At 44.0% G+C, this 10505-nt stretch overlaps 1 pseudogene; it reads left to right on the top strand.

Annotated features, from left to right (window-relative positions):
* Positions 1–6326: 6326 nt before the first annotated feature.
* LOC118590437 lies at positions 6327–6422 on the top strand (annotated as a pseudogene).
* The last annotated feature ends 4083 nt before the right edge of the window (positions 6423–10505 follow it).

The raw sequence follows: 10505 nt of genomic DNA, 5'->3' as shown, positions 1-10505 counted from the left end.
TATATTGCCGATGGCTGCTTTTGCCCTGTAGTTGCTGAGCTGAATATCTATGGTTAATATAGAGATCACATGAACATGGAAGCTGAAATTATTGACTGTATGGCTGTTTATAGAAAATGTTTGTCAACCATCAACTTGTCATGGTTTGACTATGAAATGCCTCCAGTAGGCACATGTGTTTAAATACTTTGTCCCTGCTGGTAGTGCTGTTGGGGGAGGTTGTGGAACCTTTGGGAGGTGAAGTTTTGCTGGGAGAAGTGGGTCACTAAGGGGTAGGGCTTGAGGTTTTATGGCCTGCCTCTTCCCCTTTCCTCCAGTGTGAGGCAGGCCATCAGGAGCCCCAACCTCACACTCCCACCACTATTGGCCCTGCCTCCCTCACGTGGTGAACTGTGTGCCCTGAAACTGGGAGCCACAGTGAATCTAACTATGCTGTCTTTGTCACAGATTCTGTCACAGTGATGAGGAAACCACTAATACAGTTACTCGGGATTTACTAAGAACTGTGTTAATGTTAATATACTAATAACATGTTAATAGAATAATATCTGCACATTAACTACACAAATACTCAGGTATTAAAACTCATTTCATTGGTATTCATGTGAATTGTGTTGCTATTGCTTATAGCTTTTCTTTTCTTTCTTTCACTTACAGAAAGGCTCAACTCCTCTATAACGCTTTCTGTATCCAGAGGGGCCCCAGCCCCCTGCCCCTCCCTGTCCTCCCAGCTCTTCCCTGGCACCAGCGGTTCCATCGCTCCTCTCCCTGCATGGAGCAGCTGCTCTCCCTGCTGAATCAAGTGCAGCCCAGTGAGTAGGCTTCTCTCCTGCTTGTCTCAGCAATTTCCTTTTCCCTCACTGCACAAGCTCCCAACAGTTCCAGCGGGGCCAAAGGTGAGTACTTCCAAACTTTCATTATTTATATATGAGAAACTCAGAGGGCTTTCTCTCCATGTGCATCATGTCAGCAGCTGGCGTCCCAAGTACCACACTCCTTCCTGCCCAAGTTTCTGCTAGCTTCTGACAAATTGTAAGAAATTGGATCTTGTATGTGTGTGTGTTTGGGGGGGGGGGGATCTTGGGATGGTTAATAAGATAAAGAATCACCTGTGAGACGGGCCTCTGGGCATGACTGTGGGGACCATCTTGATTACCATAACTAAGAGACCCATGGTAACCTGTGGGCAGCAGCCTTCCAAGGGTGGGGATCCTGGACTACAGAAGGGGACTGCTGTGAGAGCAAGAGCTTACTCTCTGCTTCCTGACTGTGGTTGGATGTGATGGGCATCTTCAGGCTTTTGCCACCTTGACTGCTGGGCCACTGTGAGCAGACATAAACCCTTTGTCCCATAAGTTGCTTTTGCAGGCCATTTTATTACCATAGCAACAGGAAAAAGGCTAAGGTGGACGAGTATGCACTTGGCCTCCCTTCCTTCGGTGGCATCAAAAGAAGGAATGAAGCTTTACTTTCCTTGGATGGCCTATCTGGAGTACCCAGGAAGAAGGGGTCAGAGAAAGACACAGGTAGATGTGACAGCGTGGGGGGTTTCCCAAGGGGAGGGGCAGGATGTATTTCTCTATACTGAGTCAGCAAAACTGGCAGGAGAGGAGAAAAACTTCACAGTTCAGATGAGGAAAAGACAATTTTGGTCGCCGTGGTTTGAAGGGTAGAGTTTGTCACTGCCAGAGACCACAGTTATTTTGGCTCCACATAGCCATGGCTTTGTATCAGTTGTCATTTTGTGTCCTCATTTTTTTAAACTCCCTTTTAAAATTGTAGGGTTTAGGAATAAAACCAAGTTACAGACAGATTAAAGTCTTTAACTCTTAATTAAAGGTTTTCATTAGCCATATGCATTCAGACTCAGAATTTTTCATCCAGACTTCCCCACAGCCATGGAGAAAGAACAAGACAAATCTAAAAATAAGTCAGCTGCATGCACAGTCCCCCTGAGGTCAGGCATTGTCCCCAAGGAGGACACAGCTGTTGTTATTTCTGTTGTCATGCCACTGTGGACAGGGACATCTTCTGATTAAAATCCAGTGGGACAGAACTACCAAAGAGGACCCTAGGGTTGGGTTGTTCTCAAGTGACCCCATGTTCCAGAACCCCCCCATCTTCTTCCCCTCATCCTCAGCTCCTTTCTGCTTTCCATAGCAAACTCCCCTCAATGGCATCTCAAGCTTCACTCACTGATGCCAAGAGCCTTGGCTACAATACCTCCCTTCCTTTCACACCTCACATCCATCCATCCACAAACTTCATTATATCCAGGACTGGGTATGTAACTTCTAGAATGCAGTGTAAAAGTTACCCGCTGTTCAGAATTAAAGATGGTGACAATGGAGCATTTCAATCAAAAGCAAGGCCCTTCTGAGTGAGAAAGGGACTAGATATGACTGCAGTGGGGAAGCCAGTGCCTGAAGACCCCAAGGCAGTCAGAACCACACCACACAGCATCCTTGACTGGAACACTTATCACCATCTGGGCTGCTGACATCACGTCCACACTACCCCTCACCTGAGCAGCCAGAGAGATGCAAGTGACCTTCCTCTTCTGCTCAAAGTCTTCCACAGATACTATCTGTTGAGCAAAGCGAAAAGACTGAGTTCCCCAGGACCTGTGTGATCTAACTCTTGACAGCACCTCCTCTGCACATTTTATTTCAACCTACAGCACCCCTGACCTCTCCCAACCCAGCCAGGCATCACACAGTACCTCTGACCGCCCCAACCCAATCAGGCATCACACAGCACCCCTGACTTGCCCCAACCCAACCAGGCATCACACAGCATCCCTGACTTCCCCCAACCCAGCCAAGCATCACACAGCATTCCTGACCTCCCCCAATCCAGCTAAGCATCACACAGTACCCCTGACCCCCAACCCAGCCAGGCATCGCACAGCACCCCTGACTTCTCCCAATCCAGCCAGGTATCACACAGTATCCATGACCACCCCAACTCAGCCAGGTATCACACCACATCCATGACCACCTGCAGCCCAGGGAAGCATCACACAACACCCCTGACCACCCCAACCCAGCCAGGCATCACACAACACCCATGACCACCCCAACCCAGCCAGGCATCACTCAGCATCCATGACCACTTCCAATCTAGACAAGCATATACCTCCATGGTACCATTACACCTTGCTGTGCCTTCTTCCTGAAGTTTTTCTGCCACATGTGTACACATTTGCTCTCTCTCTCTCTCTAAGCCTTATTCAGTCATCAAGCATTAACTGAGTACAAATGATGCACCAGACATTTTTCATGATGATTAATCATGGCCGTCTGAGCAGGTCTGTGGGGTAGGAAGGACCTTCCCCAGAGTCCACAGTACCTTCCTGTGGCAACGTGAACAGGGACAATGATCTAGCATCTCTCTGACTGAGTAAAGTGTTTTGTAAAATGGCTGCTTTACAACTCTCTCTGGAAAATACTTTTTCCTAATGTAATAAACAGTAACTCAGTTTACACTATTGTGAAGCACCATTCTAGTCCCTGTAAAAGAAAGCTGTAGTTTCTCCAAGTTTAAAAATGAAGAAACCAATTAAGTGATTTTCCCAGGGTCACAGGCCCATTTTTCTGCTGGACAATTGTTCATTATCATATTGATTTAGAGGAACTCTTTATATATAACAGCTACTATCCTCTTGAGTGTTACATGTTAGGTATGCATAGTATGGAAATATTCCCCTTGTTTGGCCAACTGTCTTTGTAATCTGCTTCCCATCTACCAGGCTACAAACACCAACTCAAATGAACATTTTATTTAGCCTTGTCTATCTATTGGTCATCTCTTGTGCAGCCAATTATACTGCATCATTAGCAACTTAAAACCATAAACATTTATTATCATGCTCATATTCTAAGAGTCAAGGGTGTAGGAACAGTTAAACTAGGAGGTCTTTCATAGAGGTTCAGGCAAGCTGACAGCCAGCATCTCAAGACTTCATTGGGTTGGAAAATCTACTTGTAAGCTCATTCATATGGTTTGAAGCCTGCACATAGGCTTCTGCATAGGCCATTCCATAGAGCTGCTCAGGGTGTAGCAGCCAGCTTCCCCTCACCCAAGAGATAGGAGATAAAAGATCACTTGATGTGGGAACTGAATCTTTTTATAACCTAATAAAACCTACCATCTATTCTGCCCTTTGCTATTTGTCACACACACCAGCTGTGGTACAATGGGTGGGGAAGAAGTGCCCACACAAGGAAGCAGGAGTCATTTGGTATGGCCTTAGAGATGGACTATGTTACTGGTACACTCCTATCCTCCACTAGTCACATGCTATGGACACACAATTATTGTCTTAGTTTCAGTTCTGTTGCTGGGATAAAATGCTATGACCACACAGAAAAGGAGAAACAACAGGAAACATGGAGGATGCTGCCCGCTGGCTCAAAAGCCAGCTTACCCTCGGCCATCTTTCCTATTAGTACACAACAGGATGTTGCCACCCACAATGGGCCAGGCCCTCCTACATCAATTAACAATCAAGACAATTACCCACAGACATGCCCACAAGTCAATCTGACCTAAGCAATTCCTCAATTAAGGCTTTCCTCTCAGATTACTCTAGGCTGGGTCAAGTTGATGGTTCAAACTAACCTGGCAGTTGTGCACATCAAGCTTCTGACAGAGCAGCATGTATGCAATACACATTACCCTTATTAATACTCTAAAGAAAAAAATGTAGCAATAACTTCAACAGCTACTACAATTTCAACAACATGATGAGAAAAAGGACATGGGGAGGTGCTGCAGCAACTGTGATGAGATATGGAAATAGCTCTGTAGTTTCCGCTGGTGACAGCTGTGGGGATCGGATGTGGCTGTGTTAACCGCACAGTGGTTTGTTGTCCACATCTGCAATTGAAGGAGTTCTGAAAATCAGAGGGCAATGAAAAATGCATTTCCAATACAAGTTGATGAATCCTTTTTATTCTCTCTAGAGAGCTGTAGGGACTGGCATGTTCATCGTGGGTTAGGAACCCTTGAGCTAAACAGTGAATATGTCCAACAGCCCAGCACTCTGATTAGAGACTGGAACAGAGTGCACACAACAACCAATGGCACAGCTAAAAATATGAAATGAAAGGGGACTTGGAGGTTGAAAACTAGCCCTCATATATGGGGAAGTATGGTATGCATGTGGCTTTGAGTATGTCTACATGCACACATGGTTTTCCCTTTATGAGACAGCCCTACATTTGCATGGGGGTACCATAGGGGCTGAAGAAAATGGCTCAGTGGTTAAGAGTGCTTCCTGCTTTTGTAGAGGACCCAATTTCAGTTTCCAGCATCCATATCAGGTGACTCACAACTTTGTGTAACTCTGGTTCCAGGGAAGTCAATGCCATCTGGCCTCCTCAAGCACTTGAATCAATAAATAAAAATAAAATCTTTCAAAATAAAAAAGAAATGCAGCATGCTGAGTTGCTGCAGACATATAACATCAGAGTCCCAATCATTTCAGGAGTACCTAGGAGATATCTCCTGACCTTCTCCAATGTTGACACAGCAGTTTTTACTATTTCATTTCATAGGTGAGTACATCGAAGTATGGAAAGATGAATGAAATCACTTTCCTAAGGTTACCAGGCTTCTAACCAAAGGGGCTGGCATCATAGTCAGATTACCTGGCTCTAAAGCCCAGGTTCATATCTCTTCTGTGGAGGTAAACAACTTGTTTAAAACTCCACATGTATGTGCAGGTGAATATCTGTATCCCAAGAGAAAGTTGGAGGAGTATTTTTGCTAAACCACTGACTTAGTCTGATGAAAATAATAAGGAAAGGGGTCAGGAAGGCAGAAAAAGACCTTTGTAAAAAAAAACCCAAAGAGAATGAAAGCATTTTAAAGTGAATGAGTGATTATTCCTGGGTGAGTCTCACAAGTAGTATTGATCAAATGGAATGTACAGCTTCAGATGTGGTATTATAACCATAAAATAAAATCATGTGGATCCTCAATACACAGTACAGTAGAAATGTGACACATGTGAGGTAAAGAAGGGCTAGGTTGAGGCTCGGAAGGTAGCCAGTATTTAAGAGCCCTTGGACCCAGGTTTGGTTCCTAACACCTATGTTGCGGTTCACAACACTCTGAAAATCCAGTTGCAGGAAATCCAGTGCCCTCTTCTGGCTTCCATGGGCACTTACACACGTGCAGGCAAAACACCAATACACATAAAGGAAAATGAAAATACAAAAATAAGAATTATATATGGCCAAACTTAGGAGAGGAGATAATCAATGGGTGGAAAAAGCCAAGGAAGTTTGCATTATATTTGTTGCTTTATTTATTAAGCAGTGTGCACATATACTAAAATTGGAATGATACAGAGAAGATTAGCATGGTCCCTGCGCAAGGATGACATGCAAATTCATGAAGCGTTCCATATTTTTGAAAAATGGGCCTTGGTGGTTCGTGTTCCTGGAGTTGTGTCCATGCCAGTGGACCATGGCAGTTAGACACAGATGATGCTCACACACTCCAGAAGAGAATTTGACTTCACTGTAGCTGTTGTTGCTACTGCAGTGGTAGCAGCCACCATTGCTACTGTTTCTGGGATTGCCATTTCATAGTTGGTTACTACAGCTAGTGCAGTGGAGACCCTGGCAGCAAAAGTAGTTACCACAGTTAATAGTTAATTATGATAAATTTAATTCAGCAGTAATATACATTTCAATTGGCTTTGATAGTTATAAAATTTATAAAACTCAGATTCCACTTGCTTTTGGAATACCATCTTACAAAGACTCCAATTTGCAGTAAGGCTTATTAAGGAAGGGAATGGCTCAGTTGCCATTAGCCTACTGGCTATAGGTGGGTTAGGACTTCTGTTGGTCTTTTCTGTGTCAAACACACAGATTGCAAGCCTAGCACCACTTTAAGATTTTTGGAAGCAGTTAACTCTGCAGCTCACACATGGTTGAACCTGTATGATAATGAGTATTCAGAGACAGGTAATACCTGGGGGGCGCTCACCCACCTAAGACAGGGGACCTGTGAGGCCTGGGCAGATACTCCCTATGACAGGTAAGGTGACACACTGATGTCCCATGCAGCCTAAGACAGAAGCTCATTTTTTAGTAAAACGTGGGGACCTGTTGGGCCCTGGCCCCCATTCCTTGAGTAGCTGTTGCCTTGCTTGCTGACCTTGACCATACGTCCTCCCTATGCCAATTCCCAGCCAATTTCCTTCCTCCTGAATACTTACACTTACCCATTTTGTGTATCCTACATTTGGTGTAAACAGCTAGGATGCAAATATGTAAAACATCTGTAGTGAACTTCTGCCCTCCAGGGTTCTCCCACTGTGCTGTAAGCCTGTATTTAAGGCCTTTTTCCTCCTTCAATAAACAGCATTTGGCATTCTGCTGAAATGAATGACCCACTGTCTTGTCTCTGTTTTTAATCCTTAGCCTCTTGCTTGGATATGGTGAACAGGTAAAAGCATGTGCACTACAGGAGCAAACAGCTGCTCCACACCTCACCATGTGAATTACTGCACTCAAATTGTCATACAATAGAGAAAAGATTGCTGGAAAGAATTGCCCACACATGAGTGATCCCACATACACTGAACTTTAATATTATTTACATTTTGACAATGTCACTACTCTTTTACTATTTAAAATAAGAAAAAGTGGAATGGAAGAAGGGAAGAGGAGCCCATTGGTGGGAGGAGTGTAAGAAGTCTTCTTGGTACCAAGCAATGTTCTCTTTCATGAGTGTGATGTCCTTGCAGGTCATCTTAGTAATATCTGATATTCTGCCTATGAATGATCCTTTTCTGAATATGTCTTAAACAACAGAAGTATAGCTACATGAAGATGTCATCTTGTGACTATCCAAAAGAGGTAGAACATCTAAAACCTGGTACCAAGCCATCCCTGGACTCAGAGGTTTACATTCCCATTCAAAGGCCACAGGCACCAGACAAAAGCATAGCACTAATTTAAGACTTTATCACAGCTCTCTGAGAATACCTGCAGCATTCTCCATGGAGTGGCTTTTGTCAAACAGCTGTTGACATCATAAAAGCCCAGAAAAACCTGGCCATGTGGCCAGGTTCTGGAATGGAGGAACCTGAGGCACAAAGAAAGAAAAACAAGATTCTAAGTGGCACTAGAGATCACATCAATTATCTTCTATTGTGGTGGTTTGAAAGAAAATGTTCTCCATAGGGAATGCTATTAGGAGGTATGGCTTTGTTGGAGGAAGTATGTCACTGTGGGGGTGGGTTTGGAGGAATCATATGTTCAAGACACTGCCCAGTTGCTTCCACTGCTTGCAAATCAAGATGTAGAACTCTTAGCTCCTACTCCAGCACGATGTCTACCTGCATGCCACCATGCCCCACCATGCCCCACCAAGAAGATAACGGACTAAACCTCTGAAACTGTAAGCCAGCCCTAATTAAATGTTTTCCTTTGTAAGAGTTGTTTGTGGTCATGGTATCTCTTCACAGCAATAGAAGGCCTGAGATGGAAGTTGGCACCAGGGACTGGGGTATTGCTGTGATAAGCCTAACAATGCTTTTGTTTGGAGGAATTTGGATGTTGAAGTTTGGGTTAGAAAAGCAGTGGAATGTTTTAAGCACTGTTTAATGGATCATACTAGGAGGCGCATGGAAGACAGTGGTGCTGAGGGTGAATTGAACTGCAAGATCTGGCTCAAGAGGGTTCAGAGAAGAATATTAGTATGTAGGCTAGAGACTGTTCTTACGATATTTTGGTGAAAATGTGGCTGTTTTCTGCCCTTGCCCAAAAAAGTCTGCCTGAGACTAAATTGAAGAGCTTTTGATTAATTGCTTTGGCAGAGGAAATCTCAAAACAGTCAATCATAGTAGACTCTATTGTGTGGTTATTAGTGGTAACTCTAATAAAGATCTATAATGAAAAAGAGCAAGCTGAGAAAGTAAAAATACCAAATGTACAAGTTGAGGAGAGAAGGGGAGCTAAGAAGTGTAATGGAGCCAAGTAAATCCTGTGTTCTAAATGGAGTCCCAAAGAGGCCATTGTGTGAAGCTGTGAAGGTAAAGCCTGGATTGCCTTGGAGACCCCAAGAGTTGTGGGAGAGCTTCTAATAATAAGTGAAAACAGCCCAAGAAGAGAGACATGTATTGAAGTCAGCAAAGCTGAAAGGAGTTGGAGATCTGAAGAGTGTTTTGACAACAGACATGGAGATGCAGAATTTGGAGTTTTGCCCAGCTGTTTTTCAGTTTTGCTGCGGTGCAGTATTTCCTCACTATGTTCCCTTGCCTAAATTTTGGAATGGTAATGTGTATCCTGTGCCATTATATGTTGGAAGTATGTGATCTTCTTTTTGGTTTTGCTTTTATAGGGAATTACAGTTAAGAGACTGCATGAATCTCAGAAAAGACTTTGAACTTTAGACTTTTAAGTAAGTTGAGACTGTTATAGACTGTGGGAACTTTTGAAGTTGAACTGAGTGCAGTTTTCTATTATGATATGGCTACAAGCCTATGATGGTCAAGGAGCAGAATGTGGTGGTTTGAAAGAAAATGGCCTCCAAAAAGAGTGGCACTATTAGGAGGTGTGGCCTTGTTGAAGAAAGCGTGTCACTATGGGGACAGGTTTTGAGGTTGCCTCTGCTCAAGCTATGCCCACTGTGGGACATAGTTCACTTCCTGTTACCTGGAGATCAAGATGTAGCTCCAGCACCATGTCTGCATGCACTCCACCATGGCAATAATGTACCTCTGAACTGTAGAAGAAACCTTAATTAAGACAGAAGTTCTTAATAAGCACTTGTCTATCCTAGTTAGGGATTCTATCACTGTGGAGAGATACCATGACCATGGAAACTCTTACACAGGAAAACATTTAATGGGGTGGCTTACAGTTTCAGAGGTTTAGTCCATTATCATCAAGGTGAGATGTGGCGGCATGCAGGCAGACATGGTGCTGGAGCAGGAGCTGAGAGCCCTACATCTTGATCCTCAAGCAACAGGATATGAACTGTCACATTTGGTGTGGCTTGAGCATATATGAGACCTCAAAGCCTGTCTCTACAGTGATACATTTCCTCTAACAAGGCTACACTTCCTAATAGTGCCACTCCCTTTGGGGGCTGTTTTCTTTCACACTACCATGGTACCTTTAGTGGTTTGTCTTCCAGCCTCTCCTCAAAAGCAAAGAGGATTTCTATAAACGAAGACATTGCTCCTGCAAGTAGAAAGGTAAGAAAGAATTGAAATGTAGGAGGAAGAACCATGATTCAGAATCAGGAGGCCTAGTGTTCTATCTAGTTAGTGCTGTATAACAAACTGCCCCAAATCTCAGAACTTCACGGGAATGAGCGTTCCTGTGTTTGGGTTGACCTGGACAAGTTTCAGCTGATCTTGGTTGTCATTTCACAGTCATCATCAGGATAAGTTGCCTGGAGCTGACTGTCAACACCTCACTGGAACCTTGAGTGTTCAGTGGCCGACTGGCTGTGAGCCAAGGTCATCTGTGTGT

Source organism: Onychomys torridus, chromosome 8, assembly GCF_903995425.1.
Source record: "Onychomys torridus chromosome 8, mOncTor1.1, whole genome shotgun sequence".
Taxonomy (NCBI): domain Eukaryota; kingdom Metazoa; phylum Chordata; class Mammalia; order Rodentia; family Cricetidae; genus Onychomys; species Onychomys torridus.
This window is presented reverse-complemented; position numbering and strand designations above follow the sequence as displayed.